The 26,516-nt window shown below is 42.5% G+C and overlaps 1 protein-coding gene across 13 annotated transcripts in view; it reads right to left on the bottom strand.

Moving 5' to 3' along the window:
- The window catches only part of Elavl2 (ELAV like RNA binding protein 2), a 157,168-nt gene that overhangs the window by 114,995 nt on the left and 15,657 nt on the right, over nucleotides 1-26,516 (bottom strand). For 6 of the 13 annotated variants that reach the window (XM_041652255.1, XM_041652259.1, XM_041652262.1 and 3 more), the window contains exon 1: nucleotides 12,060-12,216. The exons of 1 other annotated variant lie outside the window; for it this stretch is intronic. The gene's annotated coding sequence lies outside the window, so the exon portion shown is untranslated. Of the gene's footprint in view, nucleotides 1-11,493; nucleotides 11,594-11,682; nucleotides 12,040-12,059; nucleotides 12,217-16,096; nucleotides 16,611-26,516 lie in introns of those variants that run through there. 6 more of the 13 variants (XM_041652256.1, XM_041652264.1, XM_041652258.1 and 3 more) reach the window with 5 other exon arrangements.

Below are 26,516 nucleotides of genomic sequence, written 5' to 3'. Positions count from 1 at the left end.
GTTAAAATTCTCCTAAAGGGAATCAAATTCTTATACAAATCCAATGGAAACATTTTTGATATAAGACTCAAGAATTGGATCATCTTTGTTTCTATATTATCTGCATTATTAACTTGGAGTTTACTCAAGTTTGGAAAATGTATTGTGAACTTCTATGATATACATACAAAGGCGTGAAAACAGATTGTGGAATCTGCATTTTTTTTTTCCATTCCCCATCACCAGTGTCTCTGCCCCTGAAGTGGAATAGATGCTGAGGTGACCTTGTTACTTCTTGGAAAGAGAATCAAGGAGTCTCTTACCTCAGGGATGTTTTTCTTGGTTTGTGTTTGGACATCCTGTATCTTATTGAACACCCAGCCTGATTTATTGTTCTATTTCTTAAAATCAAAACAGTGATATTTTTAAAAGCCCACCATATTTAGAACACATTTGTTTCACAAAAGTAGCAGGCTTAAAAAGACCAGGCCCCACAGAATCTGTACTCCAAGGACCAGGGGTTAGAGGAACATGCTCTCATTGGGAATACAACATACAGTATCTCAATCTTCTTTCTTGATCTTAACAGCATCCAAAAATAAGTCTGCAGATGATGTCTTCACTCCCTCACTTATAGAAAACAAGCCATATCCTTATTTCATACAGTTCCAAAAAGTAATTCTGCAAGTCAGGATTGCCAGCTGGTACCAGGAAGAGAGCAGCCTGCGAAGGAATGGCTTCCAGCAGTCACCTAGTCTCAGACCTAACATGATCCCGGGTAGAATCCTGGCCCGAAGGTACAAGTTGTGGTCATTCTCCTTCAGAGACCAGAATGATACTTCACAAAAACATACGCTTGGTGCAGCTGGCCCCAACACTGAAGAACCAAGCAATTAGGATGAAGACGAGATCCAACTGCTGCTGGGTGACCCATTTTATCACATCCCTCCCAGCAGAAGTGAACAGTCTCCAGGCTTTAAAGCTGCCTGCAGATGATACTGGCCTGAGGCACCAGAGCCAGCAGGAAAACCAGAGGGAGAGCAACTTCACTGGAGGCAGGGAGAGGAAAAGGCACAGAATGTGGAAGTCAGTGGGAGCCTTCCTTCCTGGCTCCTGCACTGACTGCTTTCTTAGGGTCTCACACTTGTCACTTATAAAGTGAGGGCCCAGGGAGCAGTGACAAGGCTCCACCCCACCATGTCAACACTGCCTGGATGCAAGCATTTCCTCATTCCAGACCCCAACACTTTCAATGGTTTACTACCTTTTAATGGCTGATTGCAGAGTGTTCTCTCTCTCTCTCTCTCTCTCTCTCTCTCTCTCTCTCTCTTTAATCTAGAATAAGTAATTTTGTTTCTCTTGTTCCTGTGCTGGTGACTGGACTGGGGACCCTCTACATACTAGCCACAGGCTTGGCTTCTGAGCTATGGCAGGTGCTCTATCTTAATAAGAGTCATGGAGCATTCAGGAAAAGTCATCTACGGCCCATCTCTCAGCACACTGACAATTCGACTAAGTGTTCTCTGCTCTCTAAGAGGCAGGCCGCAAAGTAATCCTATAAGGCAAAAAAACAAAGCAGGTATCTTTGCTGTCTCCAGACCCTAAAAACTATGTTGTTTGTGAAGTTGAACGCCCCTCTATTGTTCACAAAACAGTGTTTATAAGTCAAGCAAATTCAAATGAGGGTGCCAGAAAACAAGAAGCAAGAATACACAGCATTCCCTCAAAAGCCAGCTCCAACCGAGGGAATGAACCTTCCCAGCAAACCAAGGTGATCTATATACGGGCTGCTCAACCAGCTTTCGGAATGAAATATGCATATATATAAACGCTATTACTACAGAAAGGCCACATATGCAGACTGGAGGACGCCAAGCAATGACACCTGGTGGCTACAGGCAGCTGACCCAAGGACACTTTCTCCTAGAAGATGGAGCCTGAGGAAGACTTAAGGACCTGCAAATCCCTCCTCCACAAAACAGGTGAGCAATTAACCTATTGTTTGTCTCTTGACCTTGAAACTAAAGGCCTTAAAAAAAGAATCAAAGAAATGCAAGCTTTAGGAAAGTTTTAGAAAAACAAGTGTGGGTCAGTGCGCTGGCTCAGCGCCTCGAGCAGAGGAACCAGCCACCTAATGATGCAAGCCCGGTGACTTGAACTCCATCTGGAAAACCCATGTAACAGTGGAAAGGAGACTGGACTCCACGAAGTCGTCCTGCGGCTTACACTAATGCTGTGTTACACATACACACGCATGGACACACACACTTTGAGAGAAAGGAACCAGTTTTATTTACAAAGAAGAAAAATAAGCTTATTTACCAAAGGAAGTTTTGGTACATAATGCTACTGAAACTGGAGAAAGATTGGGCTTTGGACTCATTCTTCTGAGCTAACAGCAGGATCAGACATTCTCAGCATCTCTCTGCAGCCACAACTTAAAAGGTGGCAGGTCTTGCACAAATATTTTTTCACCTATGACAGGATACTTGGCAAATCAGAAACATTTACACATACCACAAGAGAGAATCAAAAGGAACAAAAACATAGGAAAAGAGGAAGAAAGGGGGGCCAAAATCAGTAAATACATAAACTAAACTGACTGGGAAAAGCCATACTTCTGTCCCCAGAGAAGTGTGCAAGAATCTGACCTGTTTACTGATGCCCAGAACACAAAGATAAATCCTTTCTCCCAATTTCTCAAACACTCGGTTCCTACTCTATAATCCAGGGGCCTAGGAAATAATTGTGGCTTTTACTATTAATTAGCATTTTCTATCTATTCTCCTTAAGCAACACTGTATGAGCTTAAGGAACACTGTATGAGTTTCTGCAAAGCTCTCAGTATCTAAGCTCTTGGTAATGTGATGGTACAAAATATTACACAACCTTCCTGGCATCTGAGTATTCTACAGATACAAAAACAAAGACACGAACTTCAGATGCACTTTGTAAAGGTACAGAGTGCAAGTTAACCACCAACTCCAAGTCATTTTACTGCAGCGACAGTCACTCCCAACCTTCCTTTGAAGAGATAAAACACCCTCTGTGGTTTTTGTTTTTCTCTGGGAAAAAGAGGTGTTAAGCCTATTCTCAATTCTTCACCAGCACCTAGTGGCCAAGATGCCCTGCAGGCATCTCAAACTATACACTGTAGACTAGATCAAGCACAACCAATATTTTCATCTCTGGAATCAGGTCATCATGGAATATGGCTAACTGAGACTTAAATGCCTCTCATATGTGAGTGTATACATACTATATGAAAAATAATAGAATTAATGCAAAGGTCATTTTGAAAATAAAGATACACTTTTGTTCACACTCAAAATAACATCAAAAAAATTAGATGGGCCATGTAGGCTGTGCCAATTTTTAAAACTGCCAGCATTAAGCTCCTATTACGCTGGAGAGTTTTCCTAAGATGTTCAACACAGGGACACATTCTGATTCATCATTATAACTGGCCTAGCTCAAGTGGCTGCCAGGAGAGCACGGCTTTGTGGGCATTGTTCATCCTCAGGAGCTGCATTAATGCCGGCTTCATAGAATAAGTCTTCATATCTGTTTGCCAGGCTGAACAAAAAGTTAACTAGAAATATAAGTGCTTAAAGTCGCCGAGAGGAAGGCTCGACACTGACATTTTCTACCTACTTAGCATCCATCTGCATTCATCTCACTAGACATTAACACACACCAAAGTTGCTCTCTGCTATTCAAATCGTGCTATTATGCTCAGGAGTAGATTAATAATATCCACCTCCTTTATTGTAAAATAAAATTACAGCATTGGCCCAAACATGACATGTGGTGCCTCTTCCTACTTCTGCTGGCACATCAGCTTGCTCTACTGCACACATGGGAGAGAGCGCACTAAAGGTGCCCTGCTGTTTCTAAAGAGGAGGGAGAAAGGGCCGAAGGCTGAAAGAATCAGGGGAGGAAGGGAGAGGAACACATATAAACCGCACACCTGGTAGCCTGTCCAATCAGCTCTTTTTGAAGCCATCTGAGACGAGAATGTCTTTTCTAAGCTGACACCATCAGCAACGAGACTAGCAGGAGGCCAGGAGCCTCTTTTAAATGGCTCATAACAGCCTATTAGTTTTCCCAACACCAGGAATCTTTTGCTGACCCCAAAGTATCTTTAAAAATAGAGAGAGGCGAGCATCAGGCAAGAGGGTTCCAAGTTCTAAAAGCACTGGAGGAAAGAAGGAAACTGTGACAAAGAAACACACCTACTAAAAGAGAAGCTGCTTTTCAACCAAAGGCTAGCAAGAGAGACTAAAACAGGATTTCTCTAACTGAAGAAATAGGTAAGATTTAAATGTGTAATGAATCTAGTAGAATTCAAAGATTATTTTCAAACATACACAAAAAAATAACTCGAAAGAACTGAAAATCTTTATATGTGAGTCAACTTTCCTAAATCCAATGGCTCTGGGAGCTGGAGTGTCAGTCGCAACCCCGAACATCTGCAGAGAGCAGACAGTGATGTACCCCCAAATCAACAGAATCATGTGTAATCTTCCAGGCAGAGCTGACAGCTGTGGGCCCTTGTACTGGGTCCCTTCAATTTTCCATGAGGCAATAAGTATGGCTTATGAGTCTGCATATATTTCCAAGCTCAAATAATAATAATGACAATGACGATGATGACAATGATATGATGATGATGACTCCTAAGTTTTACAGTTCATGGCCTGGGGATGCAACTCAGTTGGCAACGTCTCTCCAGCATGTACATCCCCTGGGGCTGGATCCGCAGCACCATAAAAACTACAATCCCACCATTTCCGAAGTGAAGGCGGGAGGACCTAGATGCTCAAGGTCATCCTAGGCTACCCAGAAAGTTTGACGCCTGCCTGGCATACTTGAGATCTTATTTAAAAAATAAAATAGTGGGGCAGCGGTGTTGCAGGCCTTTAGTCACAGCACTCATGGGGCAGAGGCAGGAGCAGGTCTCTGAGACCAAGACCAGCCTGCTCTACAAAACGGGAGTTCCAGCACAGCCAGGAATACACAGAGAAACCCTGTCTCAAAAAACAAAAATAAAAATACAAAAAATATTCAGGCAAAATTAAATTGCTGCAGGTCATACCTGCCTGTGAGCCACTGCAAGGAACAAGCAATCACACGCGCTTCTCTCTGTCACAGCAAAGATGCCTTTAGTCACAGAAGATATTCTGCAATGACTAAAATGTAGGAATGCCCATCAGAGATGATGAAAACGTACGAGCAGGAGAAGACAATAAAGGAACAAATAATAAGTGTCACCTGACGCTGACTGATATTTAGGAGTTCAAAGGAAAACTAGTACAAGGCTCAAATGTATACATAAGGGACAGGTGCTAATACACAAGGGTCAAAGAGCAGAGAACAGGTGTGGCTGGTTCAGGTCCGTTTCACACTTTGGAAGGGATGGTAGGAAGTCAAAAAAAATCCTGACGACCTGGGATTCGGGAGCAGTTGATGGGGTCCTTCATAACAATCACAGGCCTAAAAGAACACCCAGATTCTAAGCAAATAAATAAATAAATTAAACAAATAGAAAGAAAGGAGAGAGAGAGAAAGAAAGAAAGCCAACAAGAGAAGAAAGCAAAGCAGGTTGAGTCAATTCATATGGAATGTACCTTCCACGGATGATGAAATGTGTTCGTCTCTAAGGAATTAAGCATGCTATACCTTCTGGTCTGCTCTACAACAAAAGTAGGTGACCCTCCCACACTGTTTCACCAGGGGCCCCAACAGTGAAGCCGCCAGTGAAACAGAAAAGTCACACTTTCTATTTTGAAAGTAGCTTGAAGGAAACACGACAAAGTGTGATCGGTTCCAGGAATATTTTCCCTATCTTACCCAATTTGATGACTTTATTTTCGAATGCACTGTGATTTATTTGCTTTGCGAAATACCTCTTATACTTCTGATATATATAAATGATGCCCAAAGAATAAAAAAAAGTTTTAAACATCCTTTAAAAACACAGTTAGTGAGCGATTTCCAATAACTTACTTAGCAGAGCATCCATCAATGGCTTGTCACTTGGGTGGGGCCAGGAACCAAAAGAAATAGGGCAAATGCACCCCGTAAATTCCACTTTGTGATGTAGAAAACAGAGCCACAGTAACAAAGCAGGTTAAGTTCAAACCAGGAAAAAAAATTCACTGATTATTTTAATAAAAATGCTCGGTTAACTATCTGATTTCTCACTGAAAGATGGGAAATTTAAATTTTGAAATATAAATTCATAGAATATCAGCTGGCTAAATTCTAATGAAAACATTTCATCTTTTTGCAGTATTTATCTTTTCAAGGAAAAAACATTTTAAGCTTTCCTTCCATGCTCATGAGCAATATATTTATATTCCATACTGAAATATTCAAGGCATAAATAAGCTGCTGGAGCTTTAGATTTTTCTTATCTTCCAGGCTTCCGGAGGGGAGAATAACTACAGTGGTGTGTTACACAGCTATGGATGTAGTGGCTGTGACAAATACTACGAACACAGGTAAACCTACGCTTGACCCCAGGTACCAGAGACACCGGATAATTTAAAGAGTGTTCATAAACAACACAATGACAGCCCAAATATGTAAAACTAATCTGGGGTGATCGCCCGTTACCACTTTCCTGTACTTCAGTATCAGTATGCTCATCTTTACTGGGTCCTTGAGATGAGGAAAGCGAGGCTGGGCAGAGGGGGAGGTGTTTAAAAAGAACCAGGACAAGCAACTAAGCTTAAATCAGACACTGGAACATCTGCATTCAAGCCTAGAATTTTCCACCTGCCTCTGCTAAATTAAGAATTTGAGCCTAAGTGACAAAACCTACTGGGGCAAAGCAACCCAGCAGAAAGCTGGCAGCATTGTGCCAAGGAGGCCGTGCATGTAGGGTATTTACTTACAAAAACAGGACGGGCCCTAAGAAAAACTAGAGAAAACAGTCAGGCTTGGAGCCATTCTTCCAAGAAAGCTAGAGGCCCACAGGGTAACTCCACTAAAGACAACTCTTACACTTGTAAGAACTGCAACTCCAATCTCTAAAATCCTGTCTTCCAAATTTTAATAATCTAATTTCAGTCATCTCTGTTCCAAAGGGAAAGAAGATAAAAATGTCATGCCATTGTCTGTGTGTGTGTATTTCTCTAATAAGACAGGCCTACAAGTTTTGATCAAATGTTCCCAGATGCTCAGATCCAAAAAAAAAAAAAAAAAAAAAAAAGTCATTTTTTATTCTGTTTTCTTTTGCTTGTTTTGTGAATCCTGGTTTCTCCGTGTAGTTCTGGCTGTCCTGGAACTCACTGCCTGTCTCTGCCTCCTGAGGGCTGGAATTAAAGGTGTGTGTATTGTATACACTCCACAATAAGGAGATACGGAAAATCAAAACATTAAAAACGGCCAGTACCTTTTGCTCTAAGTGAAATCCGTCAAGAAAGTGTCTAATAAAACTTTAAAGTGACTTTGACCATGGCTCAAAGAAAGTAAAATAAAATCGAATAAAATACCATCCTGAATAAACAGTTTACCTGTCTGATGTTTTCATAACTAGAGGGGTGATATTCTACTAATACAGTTTTTAAAGTTGTTAAAATAATGAACATCCCACAGCAACAGAACTATGGAGAAAAAGAACAATTAATTAGAATATAAATTTTCTTTTCTAAATAACAGTGACTTTCTTTTCTGCAATTAAAAAAAAAGTATTTAAAAAATATAAAGAGGACCGGTAGTGGTGATGCACACCTTTAATCCCAGCACTTAAAAGGCAGAGACAGGTAGATCTCTGTGAGTTCTAGGTTAACGTGGTCTAGATCACGTTCCAGGATAGCCAGGATTACAGAGAGAAACCCTATCTCAAAAAAAAAAAAAAAAAACAAAAACAAAAAAGAGTTATACCCAATCTGTTTCAAGTTCCTTTTCTTCAATTTTTTAAAAATTAATTATTTGAGACAAATTTTTTAAGTTAGAGAAGAGACTGGTATTAATCTATCACTATTAAATTGGACTAGGAAAAGATACAGATACCTCCACCTAGGAGTTTAAATTGTACACTAAGACAAAATCTTCAGGGTTTTTTAAAAAAAATTCCTTTACCCTTTAAATATAAACAAGTTTACTGAAAAAAATTGTCATTTTTTTAAACTAAGAATTTCTGTCAAATTTGCTCTTAACTGTCAGAAAATAACATCATATTGGTAATATAGATATATAACAGGAAACTTCACATTTTAAAATACTTTTTTAAAACACCAATTAATTTATTATAAGTGAGACAAACTATAAACTGATGTCGTTTTTAATAGCATGACACTTACTCTTATGACCTTCTTGGCTGTTTCCCATGTCGCATTCCTTCCCAAAGCCCTTATCCTTCTAGGTATGAAGATGGCTCACAGGGAAACCTGTCATTCCACAAACTATTCAGTAACCAGTCAAAAAGGAAACACGGAGTTAAGAGCGTCGGTAAAGGGGATGCTTTCAATACACCACACGTTGTTTGAGAAGACAACACCCTGTCCAAAAGCAGATTCTTTCTATAAATACCAATGTCTAGAAATTTAGAATCCACACTGGGGGTCGATTGAGAACACCACGCAGAACTAACTGCCTTTGGTTTTGTCTCACAGGCTCAGAGGACGGGTTAAAGACACAGGGAATTTTCCCTTGAAATAGAAATTTTCCTAGTGACCTCACGACAGTGAAAGTTATGAAGTAAATGACCAAGCTAAATAGCAGATCTGTTCGTTTTTTACTAAAAATTTTCCTAAACACTTAGTCAAGACTTGGGATTTTATAATATGAAATTTCTACTATTGATTCTGAAAGCTGTCATTTAAACCTACATTAAAACATGTGCATAAAACATTGTTTTTGAAGCTTATACATGTCCCCATTTCGGCTTCAATTTATATTGCTTAAAATCCAAAAATAATAATGAACTAGCCAGCTAGCATCTTGAAGAAAGTTAAATACACAATCATTGCATATTAGAACATGCAATAGCAGATTTGTCATGAAAGCACAACACATGGATTCAATGAGGACCATCAGAAAATGACACTGGCCCAACCAATTGAACATCCGATATAATTTTCTGTCCTCGGGAGCAGGGTGTGGCATCCCAGTAAGTACAGAGCCTGCATATAGTTATTTATCAGCAGAAAGACCACACAAATAAGAATGTACATAACCAGGATAAGCTAGTCTGTAGGTACCAACACAAATTAAAAACAGAGTGCCCTTGTTCAAAAATTCAAGATGTCTAAGTCAAGTAGGGAAAGTTATAAAACTGTTCCGATCCCAGAGTGCATAAGGCAGCCCAGACTCTAGAAAAGCACCATGTTAAATTAAAAACCAAACCATCAGAAATGTGGGATGTGGTCGGTCCAGCTGAAGACCCAAAGCAACAGGAAGAATTGAAGTAGACTACTGACATGTTTTTCTCTGAAGGGCGGTAGAAAATTTAGGCCCAAGGTAGCGCAACCTGTCCCACTCGTCAGGCTAGCAGCTCTGCAGTTTCTCTCTCTTCCAAGTAAGATTCATGGCAATAAAGGTGCTAAAGAGAATGTGACAATATGGAAGGCTTAGTAAGATCTCAGATGAGAGGAAAGGAACTGACACTATCAGGCGACAATGAAAAATGTCTGGGGTATTTCAGAGTACATGGTCCTTCAGAGGGGAAAAGGAGCCTAAGGGCGATTCACCACTATGGTGCTGGTGCTCTTGTATCATGCAAATAATACCAGAAAAATGTCACTGGTTTAAAAAAAAAAATTTCCAAGTAGAGAGAAACATGTGATTGTAACTTAGCAGTCAGAGTATTCTGGATGGCTCTGATGTGTCCTTTAAGAGAACTTGGGACTTGCTTCTAGAAGAGAAAATGGGAAAAAAAAAAAAACAATTTATTATATATATATATTTATGTTAACAAGAAAAGCACCAACAGCTGAGGGTAGTTTCCAGGGTTCGGCCATAACCATCTGGCCGTGCAGAGAACAGAGACTACAGCAAGGAATAGAGCAAAGGGATTGTGGCTCCCGGCACAGTTCTCCCATCACCTACTAATGAAGCCTGGAGTCTTCATTAAAATAAAAAAAAAAAATGGAACTTTATGGTGAGAAGCTACAACCAACTAACCAAAACTCAGAACCAATTCAGACTTCCAATGACTGGCACCTCTTAGGCCTAGGTAAGTAAAACTGGTACCGTGGTGAACAGGTGGGCTGGTGGACACTGACCAGTACTAGAAATTAGACACAAGTGGTGTGAGCAGCGTCAGCAGGGGCCTGGCTTCACTCCCAACACCACACTGGGGAGGACACACTTAGACCTGGAAACACTTAAAACATATTCCTTCATACTTTGTAAATGACGACTTAGTCACTCAAACCAGGCAACAAGGAGCCAAACGGGAAGGGATGAAAGGAATGTGTTTCTTTATGGATTTTTCTACCCCGCACCACACCGAAAACTGGAAAAGAAATACAGGACTACTCAGAGCCATCCAGCAAATTGTCTCTATTTGCATACCTAAAGTGCCAGATGAAGAAAGAAGATACAGATCCAGGAGAGCTTTACACCTGTTCGCCAAAATGGAGACTCCAGGTCAGCTTCTAACAAACAAACAAAACTACCAACAGCACAAACATGAAACTCGAGGAATCTGGACAAACGGTTCTAGACAAGGCTGCGTTCTGACGCAACTAAACAATTTCAAACAAGCAGGTTTCAATTGGGAGAATGGGAAAACCACCCCCAAATGGCACACAAGTCAATGACTTTTTGCCTTCAGTTTTGACACTGGGCTACGTTTTTGAGAAGACAGAATTATTAAGGATAAGATGGAAAGAAAAACTGCTTCTTAAGGCTCTTTTGTCCTTTCAGAAGGTATTGTATCTCGGCAGTGCTAACCACTGTTCTTTGGAAGAAGGAATTAAATGATAGCACATATCTGGTAGCAATTCCTCCTTTTTCCACAATTTAAGAAAATGTAAAGAGGAGACAAGAAGATGGAAATTTTCATCGTAAAGATGGAAGTAGTAAATATGCATACAATTGTAAATGACGATCTGAACAGGTAAAAACTCCAGGCTCAGCTCACACCTAGAAGCATGGTGTTTTTTTGCGCTCTGGCCCTGTATTAAGTGGTTGGCTTTTCCGTGGAATGACTGCTGGTCATTGTCACCACGGCCGCCGCACCTGCTGGTAAACCCAGTTTGGTTGGTCCGCCTGGCTCCTTCAGTCTCCCTAGTGCGCTCACTAGTCTTGCACTAAGGCCTCGGGAGATTTTAGCCGGGTAAATGCAGGAGCAAACGCAGGACTCACGGTGAGTTACCTAAAGGCGGTAAGCTAGCTAAACCCCGAAGCCTGCGGAGAGCAGCAGAGCATCCGCGCTTCGCGCCAGTAGCGCGCAGACCCGGGGACGCGATCGCCGGCTGCAACCTCGCACCGCTGCGCCTCACACGCAAAAGGGGATCACTACCGCTCCCGCCCCGAGCGCCCACGGCCTTACGCTACCCCGGCACACCACGCGTGGCCTCTCCAAGTCTCCAGACGCCGTCCCAGGTGGGCACACGCCAGACACCACCGCCGCGCTCCCGCACGAAGAGCAGCTGCGTGTCCTCCCACAAGGCGGCCGCAGGCGCCACAGGAAGCGGGCGCTGGGGCGGGAAGCCCCCTCCCCCACACTCCCTCCAATGCACTCACCTGCGTCTGGGCGCAGTTTTCCCCGGTGGCGCTACACGCCGCGGTGCAGAGTACGTCCACGCCCGTGCACGCGGCTGGCGCCACCAGCCCCGCTCTGCTCCCAGGCCCACTCTGCTCCCACCGCCCCACCGCCGACCCGGGCCCACGGGAGGGGTGGTGCCGGGCTCCCGGTCCCCTGCAGGAACTTCGAGGGCGCTACCTCCCGCTGTCGCCAGCGGCGAGGTCGCCCCGACCGGCCAGCGCTCGCTCGGGCGGATGCGAGCCGGACGCTGCCTAGCGCTGCGGCGGACACCCGAGTCCGGGGGGCACCGGGAGTCTGGGCTGGAGCCAGTGGAGGAGCGGCCGTCCCCGCCCCCACCCACGCCCCCCACACTTGCCTGCTGCGGCTCGGCTGCAGCTCCCACGGCTCGCGCCGCCGGCCGTCAGCACCGCTCACAGGAGTCACGCTGGCGGCGGCGGGAAGGCGGACTGGAACCCGGCGGAACCCCGCCCTACCGGCCGGCTGCTGCCTCAGTGACGCTGGGGAGCCGCGGTCCCGCCGTTTGTAGCTGGGCGGGGAGGCGGGGCTTGCCTGGCAGCGCGCCAGGAGGCGGGGCCGAGGCGAGCTCGCCACGCCGCCAGCCGGCCCGTGTGTGAGCCCAGTTCCGCCACCCTCGGGGGCAGAAGCTCCCGCTAGGCGTCCTCCACTGGGCTCCCCGGGGCCGCCCGAATAAGTTTGCACACACACACCGAGAGTTTCGGAACAGTGACCCCAGAGACCCCGGCTGTGCAAGGGGTCACTTTGGACATGTGTACGTGCGCCAAGTGTAGGTTTAGATACACACAGAGAATACATGTTTTTCAAGAATTTTTAAAGGCTCATTTTTTCCCCCTCGTCCAAAGCCCAAAGGTCCTGTGCCTCGACGGGAAACTAAAAGCTTAGCCCCCGCTGTGCATTTCCACCTCCCTAGACAGAATCTGAGGTCTAAATAAACCCTGAGTATCTATCTGAGAGGGGTGCTATGCTCTGTTTAAGATGTGAAGTAGGAAATCCTGCACTCGACCATGCTTGCACCTGCCGTGAACCACATTCTCCTAGGACCCCCACGCCAGCCAGTAAAAGGCCCAACTCCGAGGGGGCGTCCGAATGCTCTCTATCCCTTGCCTGCTTCGTTCACCTGGCTCAACCCCCCACCCCCTTTACCCCGAAAAACCTGGGTCTGCTCTGGACCCAGACCCGAGACTGGGAGACAGAGCCGCGCACGTTTTTTACACCTGCTTGGCGACTTAATTACCAGAGCACCTGTCGTACTGGGATTTTTTTTTTATTATTATTGAAAAGGTTTCGGCTTTAACCCTTCCCTTTAGAAAACTACATTTAAAAACATCACCTGTCATACCTACCTGAAATTGCGGGAGGCAGGAGGAAAGAACTGAACAGTGGGCGATTGAGTCACCGCAAGAACGTGATGGAGGTTACAGCTTCAAGGACATGATGCGGGTTTGATGCAGCAAGGTTTGCTAAGGGCGCCCAGCGCTCCCCGCCCCCATGCGACGGGCGGGGAGGAAGGACTCCTCTAACCCAGGGCTGGGTGGGGGAGGCAAATTTACCCTCTAAAGGGAAGTGAAATCAGGCATAGTAAATTAGGGAACACAATCATGGTCAAAATGGAGACAGGCCATCCTCAATTTGGAAGACCCAGGTTGGGGACACCAGAAATAGCTAATTGATTCAACATCAGCATTTCTGTGTCACCCCAAATCAGATTTAGAATTAAATGACCTTAGCTGACTTTGTGCGGATTCCTGAGAAATTCGCTCAAAGCAAGCGCCTGTGCCTCTTTGACCTCCCTCTAAACAGTTAATTATAATATTCCTGTCCCAGGCATGCATTATGGCTAAGAATGCCGGTTTTGAAATGTTGGGGAGAAATGGGCCTACCCACTTTGCTCATCTAGACCTGAAACCCTTCCAATACCCTTCACTCTACTTTCTGAAGATGTCTGCTTGAAGTTAGGCGACCTCTCTCAACAGACACTTTCCAAGTCTACTAAACCACTTCTGGTCTACAATCTTCGTTCTCCTAGAGAACTTCCAAACCGGTTAGCTTTATAAAGAAATGCCCCAACCCTTGGTGAAAAGCTGGAAGGGGGAGACTCAAGAGTCTGTTAAGATGGGTTCCGGGAATGGCAGTGATAACAGGCGGAAACAGCTTTTTAATTAATCTCTGAAATGATGACATTGAAACACTCAACATTTTTTCTTTTCCGTGGACTTGTTTGTTTGATTTTGACAAATCTCTCAGATGTCCCATTTAAGAAGCCATTTTACAAGGATTATCTTCCGGGCACAAACATCCCTAACCTTCCTTTCCCCACAGAACACAAACATCCTTTCCATGACCTTTAGGAAGTGATTATCATTTAGGAAGATAATTTATTGGGTTATTACTGTCTATGTTGTACTCTCCCACCCCCCCTTCATACTAAGCCTACCTTTTTAGGTGACAGTTAATAGTAGGCCCAGAAAATAAAACATGTGTATCTCCCACCCCCACTGCCCTGGCAATAGCTCTAATAAACAGAGGTGTAGATGGAGGCTGAAGGTTTAGAGTCTTAAGCAAATGGAATGTTTGTACATGGATGGGGTAAAGGGCAGAACCCGTGCATTTCAGGGAAGAAGGACATGGACATTCATCCCCGTCCATCAGTGTGAAGAGTAAACACTAAATGGCTGATTATTTTTTTCACCCTCGACACAATAAAGCCAGACCTGAAGCTGTAATTAGGAGAGAAAACAACCAATCTCAAGGTCAGTTTCGATAACAGATACTTGAAAATAGAAAATGGGGAACGTGCCCACCCTCCAATCTGCCACAATTATACAGCTCTCCTATTAATTCTTTATAGACGTGACATAGGTGGATACCGTAGCAACGTGCTGGGCATAAATTAAGCAACAATGGCCACGAGAAGTCCTGTCTGCCACGGGGCTTCAGGGTGGGCATTGCCACCTTGCCATCCCTCGCCCCCACGCCCTTGACAGAGTCGAGTTAGGGGAGGGGGGCGCTGGCAGAGTGCTGGATTTTCGAACCAGCGTGTGGGTGGGGTAAGGAGCAGCGAGAGATGAACCACCCGGGCCAGCTTTGTACCTTGCCCCCATACTTTGCGTCTTGAGCACCTCTCGGCGCTCGCACGCACACACTCACCCACACCCCCTTTTGCCAATAATTTAAACTTCTCCGAGGCAAAGCCAGCACCTCGGTCCGCCACCACCTCCCCCGCCCTCCTCGCCCGGCGAGCATCCTCCCCCTTTCCCACGTCTACCCGGATTCGCTCTTTCGGAGTAGAACACCGACTGGTTTCCCCTGCACCCGGAGAAATCACAAAAGTTAAAATGAAGCGTGTGCCTGTCTGCCCAGTGTCTGGTCCCCAACCATCTTTCTCCCGGCGTCAGTTTTAACAATAGCTACTCGAGGAAGGGGAGCTGCGAGGAGGGGCTGAGGGCTGTGCAGCCGACTCAGCTCCCAGGGTAGCTGCGCTGCCTCGCGGCTGCCAGCAAGTCCCTCTCTCCCGGAAGGCGGGCTCCGCCGCGTAGGACCAAGGACAGGGCTTGAAATCCACTGCCCAGCGCCCAGCACCGCGAGGTTCCCAAGCAGCCGCCACTTCTCTCACACAGCTTCACGGATCTTATTTACGTTTTTCTGAACAAAGGGAATCTCATATCCGGTACAGGCTCAAAGATTCGGCCCCAAATTGACAATCTTGTTTTAAATCTGAATTACTATCATTGGAATCCGTGAATCAGAGACCTCGTCTCTGGCAATGATGAGTTTTGACAGCTTCTAACCACCCCAGCCCCAACCCAGCCCCAGCCCTCAGGCTCTATGTACTTTTTTCAGTCAACTACAACTCGCTGCCTGGTGCAGCATCTAAATTCCATCTGGCAATCCCCTCTCCCCAGCACATGCTATCTGGTTAATGCAATTAAGCTGAGGGGTTTTTCCCCTGGTCTAATCTGCAAGCAAGTCCAGGCTTCCAATTTCCCCAGTTCTCCGATTCCTTTGCGAAAGTAGAGGCATGCATTTCCCCCAACATTCAAGTTATCCCTCTCTTCCCACGAAATGAACTTCCAACCTCAACCCCTAGGCTCACTCAGCATCTATCCTCCCATTGTAGCCCTGCTGTATCTTGACCACATTTACCACTTAAGTTTCTGCCTGTGACATTTACGAAAATTCAGTACGTTAAGCATGCGTCCACTGTCTTTTAGTCTGACTCTCTAGAATTAAAAAAAAAAAGCAAAGCAATCGCTTTGAAATGAGGCAAACATGTGCAATTAACTTCACATTCTGTATTCCGCTCACTTACAGGTTTTCTGGGTTTGCCAGCGCATCGCTGCAACTAATGATTAAAGAAACCAAACCGAAACTTACCTTTCTCCCTTAAGGTTTTTGTGTATGTGTGTTTTTAAAGTAACGGTGCAGTTCTCCCAATAAGGATGAGCAAGAAGCTGCTGGATAGTTCTCTTAAGACAGCACGAAACCTAAACTGTGCTCGGCTTAAAAGAAACAAATAAAAAGAAATGCTCTCGACCCCAAAGTCCAATGCTAAAAGAAATGATGAAAAAAAATATGAAAGGGGAGGGGAAACTTAAAAAAGAGAGTTTAAAAAGACGGAGAGACTACCCTCCTACTGCCGTTCAACTAAACAAAAAGGGGCAAGAAAAACAAACCAAGGAACAAAGAAAAGAGACGAAAGAACGTTTTTTCAAAAAGACGATGTCTTTCTCCTTGTTGCTTTTTAGTAGGTCGCTACAGGAGTAAGCTGCTGCATCTCTAAGTGAGAACAGAAATAAGGGGGGAGGACGTCTTAAAAGGGAGGTGGACTGGACCACAGATTTATAGCACCGTATCACCAACCCCTTCTCTGCCTCCGCACTGCCGTGTGTGCAGCTGCTCTGCCAGAGTCCTATCCCGGGCAGCACGCGCGGAAGTATACGCCGAGTCGTGCCACAACGTAACTTGCTCATCGCCCCAGGTTCCTGATTGGACCAGACGCTTCCACTGAGGCCGCCCAGGCGAAGTTCTGCTAGACGATTGGCTAGGGACCTGTGTCACTCTCGAGAACTCAATGGAGTCCCGTTTCAAGGTAAGTTGTGCGGAGAGGTACACACTTAACACTGGCGGCGAAGGGAAATGCAAGAAGCAAAAAGAGATGGGAGAGAGCAACGTGGGAGGGTGGAACTGTACTATGAGAGTTTGCGATATGGCACCATCTATTTTCCTCTTAAGTCTTTCTGCTTCCGAAAGATTCGTTTTATTTTCCCTCACGGCTGCATCTTTGGCATATTTCTTTATAATAGTAAACTGTCCGGTATGTATGAGTCATTGAGAGCCCCTCTCTTTGATCTGAGAGGGATGAACGTACACCCATTACTTGTCCGCATGCCTTTTTCGGTTTGTGTTCCAGTAATCTGTAAATCTATACTAGATATTAGGTAGCTGTGTGTGTTGCTGTTTTAATGTGTGCACACTGATATCTCTCTCTCTCTCTCTCTCTCTCTCTCTCTCTCTCTCTGGAATTTTAAAAAAGAAAGTGGCTTAAATGAAAGCTGCACAGTTTAAATTAGCTTTCAGTTCATGGCAGAATAGGAAAGGGGAAGCATAAACATCCTGTACAGAAAAACAGGTACTGAGTGGAGATAAGGTCCCTCACTTGAAGGTAAAAAGAGCAGCTGTATATAAATTAGAACAAGCCACTCCTCTGCATTTGCTGGCCATACAGTTCTGGGACCACATATGGATTGCTGACAGTAAAGATAGCTCAGCCTTTACCAGGTTTTTTTGAGTATTCAAAAGTTTAACCAGTAGACCTAGTGCTGTCTGTTTTTGCTTTATGGATGAAGGCTTCTTTAATCCAACCGCATATTTTATTAATACTCAGAAAGCCGAAATACAGGCTTACTCATTTATTTCTTCCTTTCAGTGAAAGTGGGGTTACTCTCTTGCCTCGAGTTATAAGGAGAAGCAATATCCCCCTAGCTCATTTCCAGATGGAATTTTTCAGTTTTGACAGCAAGCATCAACTTCCTAGAGAGTACATCTATTTCTTACATAATCTCTCTTCTCTCAAAGATCATTTTGCCTGTTTATTTGTTGCTGGTTGCTGTTTCTGACAATGCAAAGGAGGGAAGGCGCTGGTGAGAAGTGAAGACTGCAGGGAGGTGGGCTGTCAGAAGGGAGAGAAAGATGGTCTGAGAGCAAAATGACTTGGAAGTGGGAAGTAAATCATTGTTCCTTCGGAGTGTCCTTGAGTTTGATAAATGATTAATGGCAAAGAACTGGGGACTTGTTTAGCTCCTATTTAACCTGTGTAACAGTGTCTAAGTCATATTACTTTGCATAACAATAACAGGGGTTAGGAAAAGGGGCCTCAGCCTATATGTATGATTACTATTTATAATTATAATTTCCTAGTTCCCTACTTTTTATATAACAATAGCTCTTGGGGGGTTAATGTCAACTTAAAACTATTATATAGTCTCAAGTGAAACTACAAGCAAAAATTAAGAAAAAAACAGTAGCTTGAAGAAAGGAAGGCAGGAGGCTAAACATAAGAAGAGTGTATCCCTGACAATAGAAATGAGACTAACAGAAGCCTGGGTCTCCTCTAGTAACCCTTCGGGACCACCTCTCACCTGCCAGTTCCGTGCAAGGAAAGAAGGATCATTTAGGCAGGAGTATGCTATTGTCTTGTTTATTCAGAGTTATATAGGCAATGAACTAGATTTTCTCCTTACGACCATATTCACACTTTGATATTGTATTATTTTTGTAAGTTCTTATCATTGTAGCACTTTGAAGAAAATCCTTACCTTTGTAAATACACAAATACTTTTTATGGTTGGAAAAGCACTCACAAAGCTATTACATGAAAACAGTAATGCTGTTCATTCAAATGAAAAAGTACTAAATTCTGTGGATCCAGTATATATGCATTTTCTCAGTTTGACGGAGGTGGAAAATTCTCAAACTATTGTTTTATTCAACATGTTGTCTATTCTCTGTAGATGACACAGACTTACATTGCTAAGGAAGTTGACAATATCTGAAACAGGAGTTTATTCCTTAAAGAAGACCATTGTTAAAATTTTAAAACTTTTAAATAGATAAGCAACATTTACCTTTCCGACTTTTCAAAATAAAACAAAATGACAACTGTGTTAATACCAGTGATATCCTGATATAGACTTCCCTTTGGAATTCACGTCTTACCCGGGAACATTATGGGACACAGCACTTCTAGCAATTAATGAAGACTATGTGCAAACATCCTCCCTAAATTAGACACAAATTTTTAATCAATCCCTCTTGATTCATAGTGAAGAAAAAGAATTATCCTCGGCACCTGAACTTGCATTAGATAAACAGGGTTTTTTTTTTTTCAAGATATTCAAATTCTGATTAAGTCATGAGAGCTCCAACACTCTCTCCAAGCCTTCGGCATGGTTTGGGCTTGAGGAAGAAAGGAGAGAGTTTGGGGAGCTGTTGGGGGTGTGGAGAAAAGCTGAATATTGATAAAAATTGCAAAGTAATGCTTTGCAGAGCTGAAAATTAAAGGATTCAACTCTTTCACTGAGGCTTTCTCAGGAAAGAACATGTCCCTCCCAGGAATACTTAAAGCTGCTGTGGGCAATGTTGTTTAAGATAAATAACTTCCTCGCAGGAGCCCTTCTTAGGGCTGAGAAAGGGTGACCCGAACATAATTAGAGACTCTGCAAACTCTTTGTAACTTTTTCAAACAGGAAATAAAGCAGCTCGGCTATGTGTATGAATTGGCATTTGATTTGTCTCAGAAATTCTAAATAATTTACCCTCTCAAATGAGTTAAAATATTATTTTCTAACTGTTGGGCTTTGGAGAGGTTTTATGTTTATAATGGACATAATGCTATTTAAATCCTTCATAAGAAATGTTATTATATAACTTGCCCACTACCTTTTTTACTTTTCTTTTTTAAATGAGTATTTCAGCTTCCTTTTTACTGTCTCAAACACAGAAAAAGTTGTGGAAATATTGGACACTTTTGTGCGTTTAGGTCCTTAGAGTCTATAGGAGAATGAGGCAGGAATTAGCACCATGGACAGAGACTAGCTTAGCGTGCAGGGTAAAGCTTGGAAGATTGGTACAGTATTTTCTGTTTCTCCCTCTGAGACTCGGTAAGAACACTTTGGGTGGAACCTTTTATACCACCGATTTGAGGCGGAGACTGCCGGGCATAGAAACAGGTTTGTTTGGAATTAAGCTAGGGTCACTGTGACAAACCCCAGAGTTAGAGTCCGGTTGTGTGGCGTCTTCCTCAACCACCCCCAACCCCGGCCTGGAGGAGCATTCCTTTCTTTAAAGTGTTCTTGCAAAACAAATGCAAATCCCGGTAATCTCGGAAAGTCTGGCAAACCTACTCCAGAGTTTTTCGTTCTGAAATTTCCCAGTGGGAATGGCAACAAGAACTCATCCCTGACTTCCCTAGTTCTTTTCTGGGGTGCTTTCACTCCCTGGCAAAAGGGGGGGGGGGTCTTTCACCCTTTAAGGTGAGTACCTCAAGACTGTTCTGCAGAGGACCCTTTATACTGCAAACGCCCCAGCAAGGACAATGTCTAGGAAGGCAATAAGCAAGATCACAAACAGCCTTTTCTTGTCTTCAAGCTCCTCTTCCAGGGGAAGAGCTACAGAATACAATATACTCGAGGAGAACTCCTCCAGTTCCTATTTAACCTGAAGAGACATGTGAACTATGTTATTCAAATGTATACATATGTGTGTATATACATAACTACATACACACGCAACTATATATAACTAGTTTCCAGTCAGTCTTGGGAGATGACCCTATATTGTCACCCCACTTGTCTCCCTCTGCCCTCAAGAAAATTTGTGAGTCACTTTCTTGTTTAAGCCCTTTGCCTGTCGATTTCAGACCAAGATCGGTGCACGTGCCCCACTGTGTTTCAGCCTGCGATCAAAGATCATTTACGGAAACGCTCCCACGAATATCCTCCGATTTTCTTGAGTCGGTTGCTCAGGAGGAACTTTTAGGAGGATAAACTCGCATCTCTGCTCTCATGAAGGGGAACATCCAGGCAATCGGGCGAGTGGGGGGAAAAAAATCAACCTGGAGGTGCATACAGGGCAAATCAGAGCCTCGTGTCCATTTCTTTCAGTGACGCTAACAGCCTTCTCTAAGCTTCCTCCTGCAGCCAATACAGCTCATGCAAAATTAATACAAGTAATTAAAAATAGCAGTTTCCAAAGTTAAAGGAAACCATCTGTCTCAGATGGTAGCAATCAGTCTTTTCGCCCGCCCCTTTACCCGGACCTGAGAAGAAACGGTTTCTCTGCTTCCGATGCTCAGAGGCTCTTTCTTATATTGAAGATTTATGTTTCCACTTGTGTGCGATCCACGTCTAATTTGAAATAATAAAGCCGGGCTGACCAACCAGTCAATCACAGCCATCAACTGTGCCCGGCGAGCTCCCTGCCCCCAGCTCCCTCAGGTCTCCAACTCTTTTCCTCCCCCTCCAGACCCCCCCTTCCCACTCCCTTTTCTCCTTCCTCCTCTCTCACGCACACTCACATTTTCCCCCCACGTGTGTTAAGATCAACCCTTGCCCCACAGTGCAAGCGACAGCACCGGGGCACGGTGACAAAGGCGGGGTTTATATCTGAAGACTGAGGCCCGGGGAGACCGCAGCTAGTGAAACAGCTGTCTTATCAGCCCGCTGCAGAGATGGAGATGGCTGGAGAGGTCCTCAACAGATAATCGCTTGAATAGGTTTGCAAAGCGCCAAACTTCACGCTTGATAAGCCCAACCCAATGTAGAGGGCAGCCCGGATCCTGCTCCTTTCTGTTTCATCTTGGCTGTGAATTAAGAAATTGAAATTCAGGTGGCAGAAGCAGCCGGCTGCTGATAGACTCCGAAAGCAAACTGACATTAGAATGCTTTCGGCGGGCAGAGAGGGGGCGCCTGCAGTGGGACTTTGTGTCTGGTTTTGTTTATAAGGTATAGGGGCAAAGGAAGGAAAAGCCCAACAGGTTTTAAATTTATCTGGGAAAGAGATGCGGTGAGCAGTGGGAAAGGGACTCAGTGTTCGGGCATGAAGTTGATGAAAACGAGCTTAAGTAACAACTGGATCCAACCTGATGTGAAAGGGGACTCTAGCTCAGAGCAGGGGGCAGAGGGCAGAGGAACTGGCTTTCAAATAGTCTCCAAAGTTTTCCTTCCTCTGTAAGAAAAGCACATCAACTCGGATATAAGACTTTCCGGAGCCAGGCAACTATAGCCTGGCCTTTAGTCTCTAAGTGAAAGGGCCTCCTCCCTGCCCACCTTTTAGAATAGATTGAGAAGTCATCAACTACTGTAAAGAATCCTCTTAGCTAACTGTACGGATAACAGTTGTATTTCAACTCCCTCCCCCTTTACACAGCTCATTAAAATAGGATAATTGAGGAAATTCTGTCAAGGTTTGTAGCAGATTCCAGCTTTCCAGATAGAATGTTTCAGTTCCACACTCCTCTGCCCGCTTATGAGGTTTGAAACTTGATATTTGAATGGATGCTACCTCACGATTTAATAGGCATGAAGACCAACCAATAAGCCCTGATGTGTTGTCCTGACTCTAACAGCCTGGCACTGGACCTTGTACTCTGTTTCCTAAGTGTCTTAAATGTAAGTCCACCGTGGGTGTCGAGTCATGATGTTTACAAGAGGGTATATGCCCTACAATATTTATAGTCAGCATAAATATACAATATTTAGACACATCATAAAAAGTACCTTCAAGCATCATCACAAAGCTGACCCAGACTCAGAAAATCAATCTGCTTTGTTTTGCTTAACCCTCAAATTTAGATCAATGCCAGAGGGCACACGACTAAAAGCATAAAGCAAATTTCAATCACGTTGACATGAAGAAAAACAGGTAAATTTGTTAGAAAGGAGGATAAGAAAAAACTGAGGATCCAAGCATGTCTTGGTAATTATTAAACTCTTTTCCCATAAGAAAAAGAGCTCTTTAAACCTTGAAATGACCAGATTACTCACTGTTAGTGATAAACAAAAATACATTATCAGTCATGAGATCTCAAAGACATTTCTATTGAATGACTATATGAAAATCCTTTGTCATATGTAACACAGAAAAGAGATGTTTGGGTTTTCTTTTTTAAAAAAGTCAAGTATGTGCATGAATGATTTAAGGATTTGAGTATCCTACCTACAGTGAGACAGAAATGTATGGTTATAAAAGTAATCCTTCTTTTCCATATTATCTTTTTCTATAAAGTTATAGAAGTTTAAATAATGGCAACTGTATAAACATGTTAAGGACTAATCTTTTTATAAATTCCTGCTCTTCCACACAATAGTGTTATTGCCAGTATCCATATGAACAATACCTATTTGTCACAAAAGGATAATTTTGAATTACCAGGTTTGATAAATATTTATGCTATGGGTTCTATTTTTGTTTTTCTTAAGCAAATTGAAAATATATACACAGAAGATGATTTAAACTATTGTTTATTGACATAGGTAGAACTTTTTAAAGATACAAATTTACATCAAAGCTAAAAGACACACTCCAAATTTGTGAGACGAAAGAGACAGTTAATGGATTTAAATTATAACATTTCAAAACTAAAAGAAAACTGTAATTTTCTTCATTGAATAGGAACTGTTTTGGCTTTTAAATTAATATGAAAACCACTCCTATCTCCCATTTTGCCACTAATTCATAATATATACATTTGTCAGTATTGTTTCCAAAGGGCTAGTGGCAAAAACTAGCAAAATAGTCAAGAGTATAAAAAGTGTTTTTAAGGATTTTCTAGAATCAGTTCTCTGTGGGAAATAAGATAATGTATAGTAAAGGGAGAGAGTCTGTAAGTCCAGAGGCAGAGCTACGAAAGCTTTTAAAATGCCCCAAAGTTGCAATACTTTTGTTTATAACTGATCACGAATCTGTTACCAAAAATATCTGACAGGGCAATTACAGTTTTCCAGTTACAGCATTTGTCATTAGGTAAGCGCCAAATAAGTGACAATCCATCCAGTTCCTAAATATTTATCCCTCCTATTTGACAAAAGGCTTGCTTTAATTTGAGTTGAGCATCTTTTGAGTGCCCATCATGTGCCAGAATAACAAAACAGGGTTACAGACTGTAAGTGTTTAATGGAAATCAGATTAGGCTTTTAGAAACCCCTAGTAAAAGAGAAAATTAGAAAATCTAAATAGCTCGGTAAATGTGTCATATAAAACATACTCACAGTATGCCTGCCTGTGCTGTGTTATTGCTGTGTAGTCTTCTAAATGTTTGCGCACTGTAATTTTCTTATTATATGATCGTCAACATTTTTAACATAATATAATAGTGCCCTTTTAGAACCTATAGTTTTGCAAACTATTAAGAGTCATGACTTCAGCACATGTTGACTTGTACCTGACTCTGCTTCTACTTATCTCCTCTAAGCCTTGGTTTCCTGATCTATAAAGCAATGATAGCGATGATCAATTTAGTATCACTATGAGGTTAACTATAATCATGAGTATTGAACAATCAAAGTTCCTGCATAGAAGAAGTGGTCAATATACAGTAACTACAATCTTGGGCATTTTTATTTTTGTGAAGCCAGAATTAGAATTCTGCCTTGCATATGGTCTCTTAAATATTTTTCATTTGCTCTCATTAATGTCTTACCTGATATATTCTATGATAAATAACTTCTTATATTTCTAATTGTAACCAAGTTTTACAGGCCCCAGAAGGCATAAAATTCTTCTGTCTGCCCTGCTATGTGACTCCAATATATTTCCCTATACAATTTCATGATTCTCCCATAAAAAGTTGTAGGTCTTCAAAAAGGAACTGAGTCTGAGATCCTATTTGACTGATATAATAATAAAAACACCTTAGATTTTTATAGTACCTTTTATCACAAAAAGCTCAATGCACTTTTACATATTTATCATGGTAACCCCGCGAGGTGAGAGGGACATAAATTATGTCTTGTATTCAGGAGCCCAGCAGAGGAATGAGGAATTTAGGTAACATTTCTAAGGTTAATAGAAACAGAGAGCGGGGTTCCCGAATGCTGATGTTCCTACAACCTGTTCTCTCTGTGGCATTAATTATGGCTATTGTTACTTTAGTTAGGCTCAAATGTTAGTGTTTGGCATTCTGTATAGCTTATAATTCAGTTAATTACTTGATGGAATCATATTTAATCAAATATAGAACACTGAAGTTTAACCAAATTAAGGTATTTTTTTAATGTAGAAACACTTGATTATTCAATTATACACAACACACACACACACAAAATCTATGCTCATTTTCTAATGTTTGTTATTTACAAAAGATGATTTTAAAAGTTGCCAGTTATTTGTGGCATGGAAAGAAATCGGTTCCAGTGTCCCTGCCCTAGACTTTCTGTAGACTCATTCTCCCTTTCCACGTGTATTTTTATATGCTGTTATATTTTTCCATTTACATGCACTAAAAGGAATTTCTACTCTAGCATACAATTTCCTAGGTTGCCTGTGCTTGAAAAAAATCTATGAAATAAATATCTAAAGGAATATAAAGACAGACTGTATAAAAGAGCTTTTAATAATATGGTTTTCTTTTGTTTGTTTTGAATAAAACAAAGTGGAGAATTAATACCAAGTTGACACCGGATTACAGGCTTTCAGAACAACACAACTAGCTGACGGTTTATAGCTTTTTGCAATTTCCTCCAGGCTTCCATTGCTATGGACTGATAAAGATATAGCTACAGATGTGGACTCTGAGTCATTAATTGGAAGGAAATAAAATTTAGCAGCCTGCTAAGAAGAATGGATATAAACTTTGGAGGTCTCACTTCACTGTGGGTCATGGTGGGAAGCAGATGAGCCGGTTTTATGTTAACTCTAGTGGCTATTTGGTATCTTATAATTTGATAGGGCTGACCCACTCAAGGGCAAGTCTAGTCATGTGACTACTAGACTTCCTGAGGAAGTGTAATTAGCACCAGGAAGAAATGCATATGCATAGACGCAGAGTAGCTAAAACTTTGTTTATTGCTCTTCCATACCAACTCCTCTTAACTATTAAGGTTGCTATGATTAAATCAAAAACGGGCTTTCTTGATCAACCAACATTTTGGGGCCAGGGATTCTGTTATAATAGAAAGAAAATCCCATCCCTTTGGTCATTGTCATCCTAGCTTTAGAAATTAAGACGATGGTTGTTTAAAGTACCAGATTTTATACACACAAGTTGGAAACTATAACATAAATGAATGAGGTACAGATTGTTTAAGCTGATTGAAGGAACAAATAGACGCTTCCTTGAATCATTTTGACACAATTTACTGTGAGATTTTTCTTTTTTTTTTCTTTTTTTTTGTCTCTTGCTGGTATTTATGGATTCCTTGTGCAGACAATAAAAAGAAAAGCCTTTCTTTTATGTCACTGCTCATTATTTAACTCATAGAACACTGGTGTTTTCTGGAATACTAATAATTCCTAGATGCAAAATGAATACTTAAAGAGGCATGTTTCTGTTTTAATCATATCAAAAGAATTCATGAAGGTTTGCGTCTCTTTATAAGGTCTGTATAAAGAGGGCATTATTAATATATATTACAGCATTCAGTTTCGGTCTGAAGGATCTTTCTACAAATCTACTGTTGAGTATGCAGGGGTAGGGAGTGTTCAGGACAAACAGAAGATGTTTCAGAGGTAACAATTAAAGCAGCACTGTGGTAAAGACCAGGCTACTAGCTCCTGAGTGCAGTGGGCTGGAAGGTAC

The sequence above is a fragment of the Microtus oregoni genome, unplaced genomic scaffold (assembly GCF_018167655.1).
Source record: "Microtus oregoni isolate MIOR12 unplaced genomic scaffold, Mior012 000005F_ref0000423, whole genome shotgun sequence".
Taxonomy (NCBI): domain Eukaryota; kingdom Metazoa; phylum Chordata; class Mammalia; order Rodentia; family Cricetidae; genus Microtus; species Microtus oregoni.
Note: the sequence above shows the minus strand (reverse complement) of the source record. Positions and strands in the feature narration are given on the sequence as shown.